Here is a 17,373-nt window from a genome sequence, read left to right as displayed (position 1 = left end):
CAGAAAAGCAGGCAGCCAGAGACAAATATTCTCCTCTATTACATCCCAGAAGAGCAATCGGATTGGGAAAAAAGTTAAATTATTGACTATTATAGACCGATCTCGTCGCCTGCACTTGGAGCATTCACACGCTGGCACACATTTGAAGTGCCAAAGCAACTTCTGGTAAAGCTTGGGTGGCCATGTGAGTAAAAAATGCATAGCAGGGTAGGGGGAAATCACGTGCACACTTGCCTTTCAGATGGCAATGTGTCTTCTCTAGCGATGAGACACAGTGCAATTCTCCAGTTGTATTACAGGATATCCTCGTGTATTCGACACACCATTACACACCATTACACATTTTCAAGCTCTGATCGCACGACAGTGCTTTCTCAGATTACAACCAGAGCTTGCCTCAGCCTTGGTGGGAACATTTCTAAAGTATTATGGGATGTCCAAACGTCTACTGAATGTCTAGGTTTCAAGGGGAAAGCTTTCTGTGATGCACAGTGGGAGTCAGGCACTGAAAGGAGCTCTACCCATCCTTGCCAACTGTCAAACAAAGACATCTCTCTTGCCCGACTCTCCTCCTGCCTGACATTCAGGCGTGCTTCACAAGAACCCTGTTCATTCAACACTCAAGGGAAGAATTATAGGATGCCCGGTCAGTGATGTGAGGCTGCTGCACTGCAAGGAAGGGGAGCCCTTTTTGAAATGGTTGTCAAGCCAGCTTTCCCAGGACTTTGGTCACATGGAATATTATGGGTCTCCATAAAAGATAGTGTGGACTGTCAACATGACTGGATTTTAGCACAATATAATCACACACGTATTCTTGCCAGTGGGGAGTTGTTGTTTTCCTATCATATCTGGATACATTTTCTAAGACTATCCAGTGGCTCCTGGAGCAGAAACAGAAAAGGTCTCACTCAAGCCATAGTTACTGGCCAAATGCTGTCAGCAGAGGCATTCTCTTATAGATTAAAGAAAGTACAATGAGGCTAGGTTATCATCGACTGAAATTATCTTTTTTATTTATTATTTATTGTGCATTTGTTAGACGCTTATAAAACAAATGGCCCACAGGGCAACAGTGCGGGAACATGGTATTGAAAACCATTTAAACACGGGAGGAAAAAGACAAACTTACTAGGGCGTGTGAATATTCAGAAGGTGCAAGTACACAGAGAGAAGAGGGGAAGAGGGAGTGGGGGTAAGTGCAGGAGTGTCCGTGCTCGTGGGTGAGCAGCAGATGTAAGTGCTGAGTATAGTAAGTGCTAGGGAGTGTTGAGCTGCAATAAGTAGGCAAGTGCAGGTCTACAGTGGTGTGGCCAGTGGGTGCCGAGGCAAGTGCTGTGTGTAGGCAGAGGCTGAAGTGATTGGGTGTGTGAGGTCAGGGCGGCGCAGGACACATAAGGGCTCTGGTCACCAATCATAGCTTATTATTTTCTCATATCTTATTATTTGTTCATGGCATAGTGAAGAGCATGGTGAGTTTTTGAAGAGATGTTCTCATCTGGGGAATGTTTATAAAGAGTGAATACATAATCCAAAGAGTGGACACCAGATTTCATCAAGAACACGTTCATATAGCAAAGACTACTTGCATTAGAGGAGACACCGTGGAATTATGAAGAGATAGTCTTGACAGATGAGCATAATCGCCTGGAGACCACTTTCGTTGGTGACAGTGTGCGGTACAAATACCTTTAACATAACATAACATAACATAACATAACATAACATAACATAATGGCATGGTAACGTGTATTTGTAAAGTGCACAATCAACTTGAAAAGGCATCTGTTGGCTATATGGAAGAGCCACCCGGTTACCCTAATTGTGTGATGTTAAAATATAGATATGGAGGGGAAACAGTGGGAATGTGAAGCATTGTTCTTATCAGCAGATAGTTCCCCCAAGAGAAACGACCCCAAAATGGAACTTGAAAATGTGTGGACTAGAATCAGCGTGATGTGCTCACTGCCAAACACGTTTCTATTCTGGGTCCATACTAATTACTGAAGTGTCTGCTTTGCATGTGCTTCGCTTTGGAGGTTTCCTTTTTTAGAGTCTGTAAAACGTGTGATATTTTCTCAATCGAAAACCTTCAATTGTAAATGTACTTAATCAGCCATGTCAGCCATGTCAAACCTTACATTTCAGTGGACCCGTTTTCTCTTTTGGTTTTGAAAGATAGGAGCATACATTTTAGATATATGTAATGGTTTATACCGTGCCCACCACAATTGTTCTGGTTTGACTAGTAAGATGGGAAATAACTTTCAATTTGGGATAGCAAACGCCACATATGCACAGCTAATTTGCAACTGTTGGCTTCTAGGGACAGGCTGACTCTTACATAAAGCTTTCACCCCCATAACTTCCAAGAATCATAAGTCTTCCAAAACTCCATGTGATGCTACAAGATTCTGCACTCGCTGTCTGTATGAGTCTGTATGAGAAGGCCAGAGTGTCTGGAAATGCCATGCTAGGCTACAAATCCAACTCTCACAAAGTAAATGGGACTATGTCTCAGGCTGCGATGGCCCACCCTCATATGGGAGACAATTTATTAGTACACATTCTCCTGAAGTACATCTTCTTCTACTGTGCTTGAGAGTGACATGTGTACATCTCGCTCTTCTATTATCAACCATATCGTCCACCTCTCCCACATATCCAGGCACTACTTTGACCCCAATTTATCAGCCTTCTGGTAAACTATTAATCATTTTGCCATTAGGTGACTAATCTTCATTCAACAGAATTTCATGCACTGTCACCAGCTACATGTGCTGATCCTGCCACAAACGCACTGCGAGGGGGAGAGTTAGACATAATCCATGTTGGCACTACCACGTGTTTTTTAGAAACACTTCACATTAACACAGCACAGCTCACCGCCTCATCAGCACAGGACACCTGTAAAGTATAATTCATGTCACAGTCTGACATTTCCAACCAAGTGCTCGAACAGCATGGCAGGTGATTCCATCCATAACTTGCATCCGGTGATGAGAGGACATCAGACATTTGAGAGTGGTTACAGTTTGCTTATCACCCTCAGAGTCGATGATCCCATACAGGTGCCTAAACGTACATCAAGAAAGTAATGTGCATGAATGTTAGATTTCAGTAACTTTGGAAGCTGTTCAGATATTTAGTGGATATCTATGAGAACCAAATGTTCCCAATGACTTGCATTATGGTGAGTGATATTTCAGAGGAAGAAGGCATACATTGGGAATCTCCACTCCTACCGTGATTAAAGTGTACTTTACATAAGTGGGCATGCTTTCCCACAAGTCTGGTAGTAGGTGGGAGACTGCATGAGGGAAATCCCAAGGGTGACATGTCATTGTTGGAATTCAGCAACATAATACCTCCCTGAGCTTGGCACTAATCTCTTGCCGGATTTCTTTTGCCAATGGAACATACAGAAGATGAATTAGCTCAATTACAATGCACAACAAAAAACTGTATGGTCATCTTCAAAGCAGGCTTCTTCAAGTAGGCTGGAGTGGGAGGTGGGTGGTACGTTTCATTGTTTTATAAAGTACTGTCTTAATTATAGTCATCAACACCTGGTGCCTATATATATATATATATATATATATATATTTATATATATATATATATTCAGTGAAAAAACTTTGTTAAAGGAACGTTGTGTTTAAGTTGCGCTACTAAAAACCTATGAAATTCAGTGAACATTTTTTGTTAAAGGGACGTTATGGTTCCAAGTAAAACCGAAAACCGAAAAACCCTTGAAATTCGCCAGTTATGGTAAGCTAAGCAACCATAACCTGCGCCACCACCGTGTACTGCTAAGCCTAACACCCAGGACATCAAAGATGACATCACAAATGTCATTGATGACATCACTGATGACATCACATTTGCATTTACCTTTCATGAAAACGCTGTACAAGGGATTCTTAGTGTAATGTTAATAAAAAAAGTGTCAAAGATTATTGGAATAAATATCAAGTGCTAATCAGTGCATTAAGCTATGCATTGATATAAATAGCATTCTATTATTAACTTCAATCCAGTATACTAAGGTACTCATGTAGAAACATAGGCATTGTGTGCAGCATACATGATGGAGGTGCAATAAGTTTGCCATGTTGAATAGTGAAATGATAACTCTTTTCACATTAGAGTTTTGCATACAGTGAAACTTGTGATCAGTAGGTAATAAAACCCACTTACTACATAATTGCATTATTATAGACAAAGAGACAACACCACATACAAATATGAATATATACAAGGGAATTGAAGTAAGAAAAAAAACAGCAATAGTGTAACGCTCACCTGGCTCCCACGGAGGCGCTGGTCTAGTCTGGGTTGCTGTGGCCTCTTCAAGCGTGATGCGCAGAACTTGGACCACCGATTAAACAGGACCCCCAAATCTTGCTTGTCTGGCGCGCAGCAATATCCCTCTGCAGATGAGAAAGGGGATTAACTGTCTGCAGAATAGTGTGCTTGCTCCCCAATTTCCACTTCGTTCTTCTCTGACTTCCTCCAAAACCCCCGGTTTAAGCTCACCTTATGGTTTGGAAGAATGAACTCTCCATCCTGCTGCTGGTGCAGGGGCGCGCGTTCGTCCAGTTACTTCACTGGTTTTTCAGAATGGAGCTGGCAAAATCCACTTGACTTTTCTGAGCGATACGCCGTAAGTATGAAGATTCAAAAGTTCAAGTGTGAGCCTCTTTTTATGTTGTCTTCCTAACCTGTGATCTGTCCTTTATTTCAGGTGCAGAACGAAGGCGATGCGTTGAGGGGTTAAATTGCCAATGGTAAAATCAGGTGAGTTAGTGATGAGGGCGACCCCTCTAAATGTCTTTATAATTCCCCAGTAATGTCGTTTGTCCTTTCCCCATAGGGGCCGGGGTGCGGTACCTGCCAACGAAGCGGCGCCGACCCGAAATGTGGAATGGTTCACCAAGAAAAGCCGGTAAGTATTATGGCTGAAAATTCGGCTTTCCTCCTGTGTTCCCTCTGCTCCCCTTTTGTCTCTTCTTCTCTCCACTGGGGGCAGAGATGTGGCGACCGGTGCTGACAGCTGCGATGGAGCCAGGAGATGTCTCGAAGACAGGTGAGTGAAGCGCGGCGCTGCAGCGAGCAACGCAATGCTTTTAAATGGAAGTCTTTCTTGAAGAATGCTGGCGTGAAGATTCCGGATGCAGGTAAGAAGTTTGAATAAATTCTTCTTTTTTGTACTGAATGCTATGGGAGTCCCGGGCTCCAGAGGCAGCGCCACGGGGTGACTGTGACCCACTTTGGAGTATCATAAAGATGGTTCTCTCCCCTCCCCCAAATTTGGGAAGGACTTGTGCTTTGGAGGGGTGTCAGTTGCTGGTCACCTGAACAGAAAAAAACGTTTTCACTACAGCTACCAGAATCCTTTGAGTCTAATTAGACACACCTGCTCAACAGCCTTCCTGATGATGATTTGAGATAAGAAAGCGCTAGGAGGAGAACAACTACAGACCACAGAAATGCAGCCGAGGGATCTAACCCTGTTATTACCGAGTACCTGATTTGCAGCAAGGGATCTAACCCTGTTATTACTAAGTACCTAATTTGCAGCAGAAGGGATCTAACCCTGTGAATTTTTGTCCATTTTGGGATTTGACCCAGCTACTTATTTTTTACAACAGGTTCAATTGACCAGGACCGGGAGTGCGCGCCTCACCCACCTTCTTTTTTGTACTGAATGCTATGGGAGTCCCGGGCTCCAGAGGCAGCGCCACGGGGTGACTGTGCCCCACTTTGGAGAATCATAAAGATGGTTCTCTCCCCTCCCCCAAATTTGAGAAGGACTTGTGCTTTGGAGGGGTGTCGGTTGCTGGTCACCTGAACAGAAAAAAACGTTTTCACTAAAGCTACCAGAATCCTTTGAGTCTAATTAGACACACCTGCTCAACAGCCTCCCTGATGATTATTTGAGATAAGAAAGCGCTAGGAGGAGAACAACTACAGACCACAGAAATGCAGCCGAGGGATCTAACCCTGTTATTACTGAGTACCTGATTTGCAGCAAGTGATCTAACCCTGTTATTACTAAGTACCTGATTTGCAGCAGAAGGGATCTAACTCTGTGAATTTTTGTCCATTTTGGGATTTGACCCAGCTACTTATTTTTTACAACAGGTTCAATTGACCAGGACCGGGAGTGCGCGCGTCACCCACCTTCTTTTTTGTACTGAATGCTATGGGAGTCCCGGGCTCCAGAGGCAGCGCCACGGGGCGACTGTGCCCCACTTTGGAGAATCATAAAGATGGTTCTCTCCCCTCCCCCAAATTTGGGAAGGACTTGTGCTTTGGAGGGGTGTCGGTTGCTGGTCACCTGAACAGAAAAAAATGTTTTCACTACAGCTACCAGAATCCTTTGAGTCTAATTAGACACACCTGCTCAACAGCCTCCATGATGATTATTTGAGATAAGAAAGCGCTAGGAGGAGAACAACTACAGACCACAGAAATGCAGCCGAGGGATCTAACCCTGTTATTACTGAGTACCTGATTTGCAGCAAGGGATCTAACCCTGTTATTACTAAGTACCTGATTTGCAGCAGAAGGGATCTAACCCTGTGAATTTTTGTCCATTTTGGGATTTGACCCAGCTACTTATTTTTTACAACAGGTTCAATTGACCAGGACCGGGAGTGCGCGCCTCACCCACCTTCTTTTTTGTACTGAATGCTATGGGAGTCCCGGGCTCCAGAGGCAGCGCCACGGGGTGACTGTGCCCCACTTTGGAGAATCATAAAGATGGTTCTCTCCCCTCCCCCAAATTTGGGAAGGACTTGCGCTTTGGAGGGGTGTCGGTTGCTGGTCACCTGAACAGAAAAAAACGTTTTCACTACAGCTACCAAAATCCTTTGAGTCTAATTAGACACACCTGCTCAACAGCCTCCCTGATGATATTTTGAGATAAGAAAGCGCTAGGAGGAGAACAACTACAGACCACAGAAATGCAGCCGAGGGATCTAACCCTGTTATTACTGAGTACCTGATTTGCAGCAAGGGATCTAACCCTGTTATTACTAAGTACCTGATTTGCAGCAGAAGGGATCTAACCCTGTGAATTTTTGTCCATTTTGGGATTTGACCCAGCTACTTATTTTTTACAACAGGTTCAATTGACCAGGACCGGGAGTGCGCGCCTCACCCACCTTCTTTTTTGTACTGAATGCTATGGGAGTCCCGGGCTCCAGAGGCAGCGCCACGGGGTGACTGTGCCCCACTTTGGAGAATCATAAAGATGGTTCTCTCCCCTCCCCCAAATTTGGGAAGGACTTGTCCTTTGGAGGGGTGTCGGTTGCTGGTCACCTGAACAGAAAAAAACGTTTTCACTGCAGCTACCAGAATCCTTTGAGTCTAATTAGACACACCTGCTCAACAGCCTCCCTGATGATTATTTGAGATAAGAAAGCGCTAGGAGGAGAACAACTACAGACCACAGAAATGCAGCCGAGGGATCTAACCCTGTTATTACTGAGTACCTGATTTGCTGCAAGGGATCTAACCCTGTTATTACTAAGTACCTGATTTGCAGCAGAAGGGATCTAACCCTGTGAATTTTTGTCCATTTTGGGATTTGACCCAGCTACTTATTTTTTACAACAGGTTCAATTGACCAGGACCGGGAGTGCGCGCCTCACCCACCTTCTTTTTTGTACTGAATGCTATGGGAGTCCCGGGCTCCAGAGGCAGCGCCACGGGGTGACTGTGCCCCACTTTGGAGAATCATAAAGATGGTTCTCTCCCCTCCCCCAAATTTGGGAAGGACTTGTGCTTTGGAGGGGTGTCGGTTGCTGGTCACCTGAACAGAAAAAAACGTTTTCACTACAGCTACCTGAATCCTTTGAGTCTAATTAGACACACCTGCTCAACAGCCTCCCTGATGATTATTTGAGATAAGAAAGCGCTAGGAGGAGAACAACTACAGACCACAGAAATGCAGCCGAGGGATCTAACCCTGTTATTACTGAGTACCTGATTTGCAGCAAGGGATCTAACCCTGTTATTACTAAGTACCTGATTTGCAGCAGAAGGGATCTAACCCTGTGAATTTTTGTCCATTTTGGGATTTGACCCAGCTACTTATTTTTTACAACAGGTTCAATTGACCAGGACCGGGAGTGCGCGCCTCACCCACCTTCTTTTTTGTACTGAATGCTATGGGAGTCCCGGGCTCCAGAGGCAGCGCCACGGGGTGACTGTGCCCCACTTTGGAGAATCATAAAGATGGTTCTCTCCCCTCCCCCAAATTTGGGAAGGACTTGTGCTTTGGAGGGGTGTCGGTTGCTGGTCACCTGAACAGAAAAAAACGTTTTCACTACAGCTACCAGAATCCTTTGAGTCTAATTAGACACACCTGCTCAACAGCCTCCCTGATGATTATTTGAGATAAGAAAGCGCTAGGAGGAGAACAACTACAGACCACAGAAATGCAGCCGAGGGATCTAACCCTGTTATTACTGAGTACCTGATTTGCAGCAAGGGATCTAACCCTGTTATTACTAAGTACCTGATTTGCAGCAGAAGGGATCTAACCCTGTGAATTTTTGTCCATTTTGGGATTTGACCCAGCTACTTATTTTTTACAACAGGTTCAATTGACCAGGACCGGGAGTGCGCGCCTCACCCACCTTCTTTTTTGTACTGAATACATTCTTGGTTTTCACCTTTCTCTTCTCTTCTTTCCTTACAGGTGATCCAGGTTCGAGGCGGGCAAGGCTGGAGTCCAGTTGCAGGAGCAGACACGGTGAGCGTTCAGCTGCTGGGATGCAGAACAACGCGAGGCACGTGTCTCTGTCCAGGCGTGGCTTAAATAGCCTTGGAAGAAGTCCTAGGTAAGTATTCTTCCACAGCCCCACCCAAGTAACAAAATAGTCCCTTCAGTAAAATAGTCCCTCCTAAGCCTCATTTGGCTTGGGTCTTCATGCAGCATGGTCTGCATCAGGTGAGTATGCAGCATGGTCTGCATCAGGTAAGTGCACCAAACACTTTCCTTTATGAGCCTGGCGCCTATGGCGCCAGGACTGATGTCCAACATGAGCCTGGCGCCAAAGGCGCCAGGACAGAGTCCAAAGAGCCCCTATACGGGGCCGCTGGGCTTTTACCCGGGGGCATGATGCCTGCTCCCGGGGTTGCTGGGCCTGGCCTGGTGCTCCGGGGGTAGGCATCATGACAGCACTCCCCCCCAAGGTCGTTCCCTCTGGAGGTTTCGGTTTGTTTGGGAAATTCTGATGGAACCTTTTTACTAGCCGAGGTGCATGTACGTGGTTGCTGGGTTTCCAAGACCTTTCCTGAGGCCCGTACCCCTTCCAATCAATTAGATAGAAAAGTTTTGATTTTGAGATCTTAGAATCCAAAATGTTCTTCACCTCGAATTCGGGCTCCCCATCTATCTGGATTGGTTCTGGTGGCTTTATTAATCTGGTTCCTGGTTGCACTAGTTTCAAAAGTGACACATGAAAAACGGGGTGAATCCCCATATTAGCTGGTATATCTAGCTTGACTGCCACTGGGTTAATTAAAGCTTTGATCGAGTAAGGGCCTAAATACCTTGGATTAAAAGTTCGAGGTCCCATGAGCGACAAGTGTTTGGTAGCCAACCATACTTGATCCCCTATTTGGTATGGAGGCGTCTCTCTTCGATGCAGATCCGCATTCTTTTTGTATTTCCCTTTCGCATGTTGTAAGTGTGCAGTTGCATCCTTGAAGGCTTGAGTAATCGTAGAATGCAAATGGTCCACTGCGGGCATTTCAAGGCTCAAAGGTGAGTCCAAGTCTGAAGTACGAGGGTGATGTCCATATAGGGTATGAAAGGGGTTCTGACCAGTTCCAGAGTGTATCGAGTTATTGTATGCATATTCAGCCACCCATAAAATATCCTTCCCCTACCCTCCGTTTGCTGCAACATACATCGTAGATATTGTTCAAGGGTCTGATTCGTTCTCTCTGTCTGACCATCGGTCTGTGGGTGGTGGCTGGTTGAGAGTCTTACGTCGATTTGTGCCAGTTAACAACACTTTTTCCAAAAATGAGAAATAAACTGGCTTCCCTGATCGGAGACTAGTATGGACGGGAATCCATGCAAACGGATGATATTTTCGAGGAATTCTTGGCAAGAACAAAAGCTGAAGGTAATCCTTTCAACGGAATAAAATGGGCCATCTTGGAAAATAAATCCACCACAACCAGAATAGTATTGTATCCATTACAGGAGGGCAGGTCCGTGATAAAATCTAGTGAGAAAGTGTGCCAAGATGCTGGTGGAATGTATAAGGGTTGAAGAAGACCGGCAGGTTTTGTTTTTTGACCTTTGTTTTGGGCGCAAACTCCACAGGACATCACAAAAGATTTAATATCCTTTCGCCAGGAAGGCCACCAGAATTGTCGTTTAATGTTTTCCTCTGTTTTGGCAATGCCAGGATGTCCTTCCATCAGAGTATCATTATGACGGGAAATAACCAGTTCTTGCAATTCCTTTTCTGGCAAAAATAAGCGTCCTTGGAAGTAAGGTAAACCATCGTTGACTGAAAAGTAAGACCCCCTTTTGATTCAATCCTGCAAGGCTGAAGAGTCCAGGAATTGTTTTACCCGTGCTTGAATGTCTTCAAGGGTTTGTAAAGTGGTTATCACCAAAATTCTTTGTTCGGGAATTATCGGCACAGGTTCTGAGTTTGTGTCCATTTCTCCCATTCCAATTCGAGATAGCGCGTCCGCTTTGCCATTCTTACAGCCGGGACGGTAAGTGAATACAAAATCGAACTCAACAAAGAACAAAGCCCATCGGAGCTGTCGTGAAGACTGAGCCTTGGCAGTTTTTAAATATTGTAAATTTCGGTGATCAGTGATCACGGTGATGGTATGCCTGGTGCCAAGAAGATAATGCCGCCAAGCCTTAAAGGCGGACTTAATGGATAATAATTCCTTATCGGTGATTGCATAATTTATCTCCGGCGGCGAGAACTTTCTGGACCAAAATGCTACAGGGTGCAGTTGGTTGGTTTCGGGGTCTCTCTGAGACAGGACAGCTCCCATGGCTAAGCTGGACGCGTCGGTTTTGACTATATATGGGAGATCGGGACGCGGGTGTTTCAAAATAGGTGCGGACGTAAATTTAGCTTTCAATTCCTGAAAGGCCTGTTCAGCTTCCTCGGTCCATTCAAAACGTTTATTTTTCCGCAAGAGTGCAGTGATGGGTTGCACCACACGTGAAAATTCCGGGATAAACCTGCGATAAAAATTGGCAAAACCAAGCATGCTTTGGACACCTTCACCGAACTAGGTGATAGCCATTTGAGGATGGCATCCACTTTCCGTGAGTCCATTCGGACCCCTCTAGGTGTCAGGATGAATCCAAGAAACTCAACCTCGGTGGTATAGAAAACGCATTTTTCCAGCTTTGCAAACAGTTTGTGCTGGCGCAATATCTCTAGGACGGCCCTGACATGTTTTCTGTGATCTGATTCCAAAGAGGAGTACACCAGAATGTCATCGATATACACGACAACACAGACATCGATGAGATCCCGAAGGACATCGTTCATGAAGAATTGGAAGGCAGCAGGCGCGTTGCACAACCCGAAAGGCATCACCTGGTATTCGAATAGTCCATATTTTGTACGGAAGGCCGTTTTCCATTCGTCGCCTTCTTTTACTCATACCAGATGATAAGCCCCCCGGAGATCTAACTTGGTGTATACGCAAGCGTCCTTCACCTGGTCAAGGAGTTCAGGGATCAAAGGCAGAGGGTAACGATTTTTAACAGTTATCTGGTTCAATGCGCGGTAATGGATACAAGTTCTAAGGTCGCCTTCTTTTTTTGGCACGAAGAACAAAGCCGAGGATGCCGGAGACTTTGACGGGCAAATGAAACCATTGGCTAGGTATTGATCTAAATATTGTCTCATATGCAGATTCTCCGGTTCAGTAAGGGCATAAATCCTGCTACAAGGGGGTTGTGCACCGGGCACCAGATCGATTTGGCAATCGTACGATCTGTGAGGAGGTAACGTGTTGGCCTGTTCCTTTTGGAAGACGTCCTGAAAGTCTTGGTATTCCGGAGGTAGTTGCATGGAGACAGAGGTTACTGATGCTAGACTGATCTTCAGATTTTCTGGGTAGCAGGTTTGTGCACAATCCGGGAAGGTTATTCTCTTCGCTCACCAATCAATTTGAGGATTATGTGTCTCTAACCAAGGGATTCCGAGAATAACCTGAAACTGTGGAGTCTTGATTACATCAAACACAACTGCCTCCCGATGGCCGTCAGGACCTACAAGTGTCACCTCAGCCTCGGAATGTGTTACCGGTCCAGAGGCAATTTCGGTTCCATCAACTGTGGTGATGACATCTTTGCTGGTTTTAGGACGCAGAGGGAGGTTAATCCTGGAGACCAATTCACGATCCACATAGTTTCCTATAGCCCCACTATCGATATATGGCTTTATTGCATGCAACCGCTTATGCTGTTCCGGATCTACGAGGACCATTGGCACAATGAAATGCGAGGTCTGAGAGTTAGTTTTCAAGCTCGGCAAGCGGGCCCCTACGCTTGTCGGGCGTGGTCGTTTCCCGATACAGAGTTTTCATGGATTTTATCAGCGGCTCCTACCACCTTCTTGGGTGGCTTTGCCGGGCAATCTTGTAGAAAGTGTCCAGAGAACCCACAATAAAGACATAATTGCATCTGCCATCTTCTTTCACGTTCCTTTTGAGTTAGAGGTCCTTTAACCCCTCCGATTTGCATTGGCTCAGAGGCTTCAGCCCCCTTGAGGTTAGCGTGGGTCTTGACCAACACCCGGGTCTCAAACTTGGACCGATCTGCTTTTCTGTTTTGCAGTCTGTGATCCAATTGGACCACTAAGTCTATATATTCTGAGCATTCTTGGGGCAGATTTACAACTTGGGCCAGGACATCTTTAAGTTCTCCCCGTAGACCTCGATAAAATAACGTGATTCTTTTATCCTCTGGCCACCCAGTTTCCACAATTAGTCTATTAAAGGTTGCAATGTAGGATAGGAGGTCTTGATTGCCCTGTCGCAGAGATAGAAGTTCGTCATCCAGAGCCTGCCCATGGGAGTGACGAGCAAATAACCTTTCCATGCTTGCTTGAAATCCTTGAAAATCACGAAGAATCGGGTCATCTTGAGTTACCAGTGGAACTGACCAATCGGCAGCACTGCCGCTGAGATATGACAATACAAAGGCTACCTTGGTCTGGTCATTAGGGAAGGCCCCAGGTCTGCATAGGAAATGCAAACGACACTGATTCATGCATATGGCGAATCGTTTGGGGTCCCCAGCAAAGCGTTCGGGTGGGGCCAGCGGCATGTTTCCAGGTAGATTAATCTGTACCGGGTTACTGGAAAGCACAGGAGCGGGGTTCCCCCCGGAACCGGGTAAAGGAGTTTGTCCAGCTTGACCTTGCAAAAGCTGTCAAGCCAGGTCATCAGCTCTTTCCTTTGTTACAATCACTTCCCTCCTGAGAGCATTAGTCTCTTGACGAGCGGCGTGTACTTCGGCCCGTAATTCCCCCAGTAGTTGGGCCAACTGGTCAGTCTCAGAAGTTTCCGTAGCGCCTGGGTGGGAATTTGTAGGAAGGCTTCGCGTTCTGTAACGCTCACCTGGCTCCCACGGAGGCGCTGGTCTAGTCTGGGTTGCTGTGGCCTCTTCAAGCGTCATGCGCAGAACTCGGACCACCGATTGAACAGGACCCCCAAATCTTGCTTGTCTGGCCCGTAGGAATATCCTTCTGCAGATGAGAAAGGGGATTAACTGTCTGCAGAATAGTGTGCTTGCTCCCCCCTTTCCCCCTTCATTCTCCTCTGACTTCCTCCAAAACCCCCGGTAAAGCTCACCTTATCGTTTGGAAGGATGAACTCTCCATCCTGCTTCTGGTGCAGGGGCGCGCGTTCGTCCAGTTACTTCACTGGTTTTAAGAATGGCGCTGGCAATATCCACTTGACTTTTCTGAGCGATACGCCGTAAGTATGAAGATTCAAAAGTTCAAGTGTCAGCCTCTTTTTATGTTGTCTTCCTAACCTGTGATCTGTCCTTTATTTCAGGTGCAGAACGAAGGCGATGCGTTGAGGGGTTAAATTGCCAATGGTAAAATCAGGTGATTTAGTGATGAGGGCGACCCCTCTAAATGTCTTTATAATTCCCCAGTAATGTCGTTTGTCCTTTCCCCATAGGGGCCTGGGTGCGGTACCTGCCAACGAAGTGGCGCCGACCCGAAATGTGGAATGGTTCACCAAGAAAAGCCGGTAAGTATTATGGCTGAAAATTCGGCTTTCCTCCTGTGTTCCCTCTGCTCCCCTTTTGTCTCTTCTTCTCTCCCCTAGGTGCAGAGATGTGGCAACCGGTGCTGACAGCCGCAATGGAACCGGGAGATGTCTCGAAGACAGGTGAGTGAAGCGCGGCGCTGCAGCGAGCAACGCAATGCTTTTAAATGGAAGTCTTTCTTGAAGAATGCTGGCGTGAAGATTCCGGATGCAGGTAAGAAGTTTGAATAAGTTCTTGGTTTTCACCTTTCTCTTCTCTTCTTTCCTTACAGGTGATCCAGGTTCGAGGTGGGCGTGGCTGGAGTCCAGTTGCAGGAGCAGACACGGTGAGCGTTCAGCTGCTGGGAGGCAGAACAACGCGAGGCACGTGTGGCTGTCCGGGCGTGGCTTAAATAGCCTTGGAAGAAGTCCTAGGTAAGTATTCTTCCACAGCCCCACCCAAGTAACAAAATAGTCCCTTCAGTAAAATAGTCCCTCCTAAGCCTCATTTGGCTTGGGTCTTCATGCAGCATGGCCTGCATCAGGTGAGTATGCAGCATGGTCTGCATCAGGTAAGTGCACCAAACACTTTCCTTTATGAGCCTGGCGCCTATGGCGCCAGGACTGATGTCCAACATGAGCCTGGCGCCAAAGGCGCCAGGACAGAGTCCAAAGAGCCCCTATACGGGGCCGCTGGGCTTTTACCCGGGGGCATGATGCCTGCTCCCGGGGGTGCTGGGCCTGGCCTGGTGCTCCGGGGGTAGGCATCATGACAGCACTCCCCCCCAAGGTCGTTCCCTCTGGAGGTTTCGGTTTGTTTGGGAAATTCTGATGGAACCTTTTTACTAGCTGAGGTGCATGTACGTGGTCGCTGGGTTCCCAAGACCTTTCCAGAGGCCTGTACCCCTTCCAATCAATTAGATAGAAAAGTTTTGATTTTGAGATCTTAGAATCCAAAATGTTCTTCACCTCGAATTCAGGCTCCCCATCTATCTGGATTGGTTCTGGTGGCTTTATTAATCTGGTTCCTGGTTGCACTGGTTTCAAAAGTGACACATGAAAAACGGGGTGAATCCCCATATTAGCTCGTAGATCTAGCTTGACTGCCACTGGGTTAATTATAGCTTTGATCGAGTGAGGGCCTAAATACCTTGGATTAAAAGTCTGAGGTCCCATGAGCGATAAGTGTTTGGTAGCCAACCATACTTGATCCCCTATTTGGTATGGAGGCGCCTCTCTTCGATGCAGATCCGCATTCTTTTTGTATTTCCCTTTCGCATGTTGTAAGTGTGCAGTTGCATCCTTGAAGGCTTGAGTAATCGTAGAATGCCAATGGTCCACTGCGGGCATTTCAAGGCTCAAAGGTGAGTCCAAGTCTGAAGTACGAGGGTGATGTCCATATAGGGTATGAAAGGGGCTCTGACCAGTTCCAGAGTGTATCGAGTTATTGTATGCATATTCAGCCACCCATAAAATATCCTTCCAATTACCCTCCGATTGGTGCAACATACATCGTAGATATTGTTCAAGGGTCTGATTCGTTCTCTCCGTCTGACCATCGGTCTGTGGGTGGTGGCTGGTTGAGAGTCTTACGTCGATTTGTGGCAGTTAACAACACTTTTTCCAAAAATGAGAAATAAACTGGCTTCCCTGATCGGAGACTAGTATGGACGGGAATCCATGCAAAAGGATGATATTTTCGAGGAATTCTTGGCAAGAACAAAAGCTGAAGGTAATCCTTTCAACGGAATAAAATGGGCCATCTTGGAAAATAAATCCACCACAACCAGAATAGTATTGTATCCATTACAGGAGGGCAGGTCCGTGATAAAATCTAGTGACAAGGTGTCAGATTCACCAGGTGAGTAACCTCCTTTCCCAACCTCCTCCTCACCTGACCCTTCTGAGAAGTTGTCCTTGGTTTCTGTGGTGGGTCTTCTCCTAGCTTTCTTGTCTTCGGCAGGCAACTGTCTTTGGGATGTCTTCTTTTTCTTATCGCGTAAATAAGGCCTGGCTCCCTCAGAGGCCACCTTGACAGGGAAGGAACACCTGCCCAAGGGGAACCCCGAGGAGCCAAACCTCCAATGGCAGGGAAAAAGCCAAAAAGGCACAAAAAACCCTGGTAGGATGTATTTCTTCCTTGAGATGAATAGTCAAAGACTGTAGAGATTTCGGAGTCTTTTCTGAGCAACTTCCGGTGTAGATGCGGAATAACAGTATAAGGACGCTTGGACTTAGATGGGAGAATGAAGAAGGGAATATATATAAATAGAACAGTTCCCACTTACCGAGAGCTCTGGCAGCACCCAGAGAGTGAAGGTACCCAAGTCGTGATCGCGGATGCCAAAATAAACAACTCCGCGACCGCAAACAAAACGGGAGTGCCGCGGCGCTGCGAAATGAAAAGGGAAAAACAGTACCGCGGTCAAGGAAGGAAAACAGAAACAATACCGCTGAAAACACCGGGTAAGTGCGAAACTAGCGGACAGGACAGGAAGAAAATAACAGGGGAAGGTAGAAACTGGAACACAGGCGAGAAGGGAAAGAAAACAAGATATAAAGGACCGAGTGAACGGAAGTCAAGGGTTTAGCGGAGAACTCTAAGAAGAACTGTGGAAGGACGATCCGTAGCTCGCAGCGTTGAAGAGTCTGAAGGAAACACAGATACAACGCGCCGGAAAGGGGGCGTGGTTGCGTCTTATAGCCCAGCGACGCCATGTTGGGTGAGGACTAGACCGAAGTATACTATTATTGGAGACGCCACGAGCTCCACAGCTTCCATGGACGAATCCTGACATAAGGTGTGCCAAGATGCTGGTGGAATGTATAAGGGTTGAAGAAGACCGGCAGGTTTTGTTTTTTGACCTTTGTTTGGGGCGCAAACTCCACAGGACATCACGAAAGATTTAATATCCTTTCGCCAGGAAGGCCACCAGAATTGTCGTTTAATTTTTTCCTCTGTTTTGGCAATGCCAGGATGTCCTTCCATCAGAGTATCATTATGACGGGAAATAACCAGTTCTTGCAATTCCTTTTCTGGCAAAAATAAGCGTTCTTGGAAGTAAGGTAAACCATCGTTGACTGAAAAGTAAG

The 17,373-nt window shown here is 46.3% G+C and overlaps 1 long non-coding RNA gene across 1 annotated transcript in view; it reads right to left on the bottom strand.

The window, feature by feature from the left end:
• Nucleotides 1-1,007: 1,007 nt before the first annotated feature.
• LOC138566612 (uncharacterized) overlaps nt 1,008-17,373 on the bottom strand; it is a 62,387-nt gene continuing 46,021 nt past the window's right edge. Inside the window, exon 3 of the long non-coding RNA XR_011301978.1 lies at nt 1,008-3,075. This is a non-coding gene — a long non-coding RNA (uncharacterized lncRNA). The remainder of the gene's footprint in view (nt 3,076-17,373) is intronic.

This window comes from Ambystoma mexicanum, chromosome 2p (assembly GCF_040938575.1).
Source record: "Ambystoma mexicanum isolate Mex_15411 chromosome 2p, UKY_AmexF1_1, whole genome shotgun sequence".
NCBI classification, from domain to species: Eukaryota; Metazoa; Chordata; class Amphibia; order Caudata; family Ambystomatidae; genus Ambystoma; species Ambystoma mexicanum.
Note: the sequence above shows the minus strand (reverse complement) of the source record. Positions and strands in the feature narration are given on the sequence as shown.